Here is a 2,062-nt window from a genome sequence, read left to right on the forward strand (position 1 = left end):
TTTACCAGGAGTGTGAGTTAGAAGAGACACCACATATGTTGTTCCAGTGGTTCCCAAGTGCAAGCTCTCAGATCTACTTTAGTCCAAGATTGGCCACGAGTGCTGCCCTTTGGATAAACCATCTTTTACCCTATGATTATGGCCCTCTAAACTTATGTTAAAAGTTTTTTTTTCTTTTATGAAAATGAGGTTGATAAGAGATTGTGGTGTTTTGAATGGCTTTTTAAAAAATATTTAGTTCCCTTAAATATTTTTTGAAATATTACAGGTCTGTGAAATGTAAAAATCTGCAAACCAAACTTTCTAAAAGATCTCTTTTTAACCCTATGGTTTTTTCATTGAGCACAGATTACAACCATGCAGTGCCCAGCTGTCATCCTCTTTAATCAACGCTATTGTATTTGACATATTTAACTGCCCTGTCTTCCTGAAACTCCCTTCAATGAACAGGACCCAGTGGCAAAAAAAAAAACAAAGAAACTCAACAAGTTTTTCTCCTCTAATTGCTCCTCTATGGTTTTCCTTGTTGGTTTCCTTCTATTTCACGAAGTGAAAAGTCGCAAGTCTGGGTACTCCTAAAGACACAGTCATATTCTCTCTCTCTCTCTCTCTCTCTCTCTCTCTCTCTCTCTCTCTCTCTCTCTTTCTCATTAAATTGTGGTAAGAATACTTAATATGAAGTATCTACCCTCTCAGCACATTTTTAGTGCACAATGTCTGTCTGCTCTTTATTTGTACTCATTCTTATGGGAAGTGCTGTCTGCAGACTTTACCACTTCTGTGCAAATGACTTTCCACATGTCAGATGTGAGCACTTCCAATAATCCACCAGAGTTCCAACAGACTAGAAACCATCTGCACTGGATGGCCCACCAACAATTCAAACTTTCCTTCTCCCACAATGAACTCGTTTTATTCTCCATCAAACTAGCTTACCCTTGCAAATTTCCAGTTTCCATCAAACACTTCACTGGCAAACAAAACCTCATTGTTCTTTTATCCTTCCTTTTCTTTCATCTTCTAAATCCAATCACCCCTCAAGTTGTTTTGATCAATTTTTCAAAATTTCAACACAAATTTTTGAGTAAAAAGAAAAGCCTAGATTTTTTTCCCCATGTATCCTGGGCATGAACCAGCATGTGCACAGACCAAAAGCCAGGCTGGGATAAGCAAGGGGTTACTTTGTCCCCAGCTGATATGAGACATGCACCACCAAACCAGGGACCACTCTACCCAGGCCAGGGACAAAAAGAGACCTAGATTTGATTGCAGGTTCTGGCACTTAACATCTATGAGATCTTTGGACAAATGATTTTATAGACTAAATGTTTGTGTCCCTTAAAAAATTCACATGGTGAAGCCCCAACCTGCAGAATACTGATGTTTGGAGATGAGGGCTTGGGACATAATTAAGAGTAGAGAAGGTCAGGGTGGGATGGGTGCCCTTAGAATGAGAAGCTCCAGAGAGCTGTTGTCATGTGAGCACATGGTGAGATGGAGGCTGCCGCGGAGCCAAGAGAGGGCTTCAGAATGAAATCTGCCCTGTCATCACCTTGATCATGCGTTTCCCAGCCTCCAGAATTGTGAGAAATAATTCTCTGTTGTTTGAGCCATCCAGTCTATTGCAATTTGTTATGGTAGCCCAAGCAGAATAAAACATACCTCTCTGGGCCTTTGTAAAATGTGATCAGTAATATAATACATACCCTGCTGGAAAATTTTAGTTCTTTACTTTCTCCATCTCCGTTATTACCAACTCGCCTGAGGCCTTCACCTGCTAACTGCTAGACTGTTGAAATAATCTCCTAGCTGAGCTCCCTGTTTCTACTCTTCCCTATTTAGGTTTACCCTGCACACCAGTCAGATTAACATTCAAAGAGATCAAATCAACCATGTCATTCCATTTCCTCAGAGTTGTCAATGGTTTGTCACTTAACCAACAAATAAAGGGTAAATTCCTAGACATAGCATTAGTGTATCTCAGAGTACCTTTTTTTTTTTTAATCCTCACCCAAGGACATTTTTACTGATTTTAGGGAGAGAGGAAGAAAGAGAGAGCAGG

The 2,062-nt window shown here is 40.0% G+C and overlaps 1 non-coding gene across 1 annotated transcript; it reads right to left on the bottom strand.

Moving 5' to 3' along the window:
* Window positions 1-1,112: 1,112 nt before the first annotated feature.
* LOC129074213 (small nucleolar RNA SNORA48) lies at window positions 1,113-1,247 on the bottom strand. Its single transcript, XR_008529520.1, has one exon. It is a non-coding gene; the product is annotated as a small nucleolar RNA SNORA48 (small nucleolar RNA).
* Between the last annotated feature and the right edge of the window lie 815 nt (window positions 1,248-2,062).

This window comes from Pteronotus mesoamericanus, unplaced genomic scaffold, assembly GCF_021234165.1.
Source record: "Pteronotus mesoamericanus isolate MK-2021 breed Mesoamerican mustached bat unplaced genomic scaffold, CSHL_Meso_final contig_46, whole genome shotgun sequence".
NCBI classification, from domain to species: domain Eukaryota; kingdom Metazoa; phylum Chordata; class Mammalia; order Chiroptera; family Mormoopidae; genus Pteronotus; species Pteronotus mesoamericanus.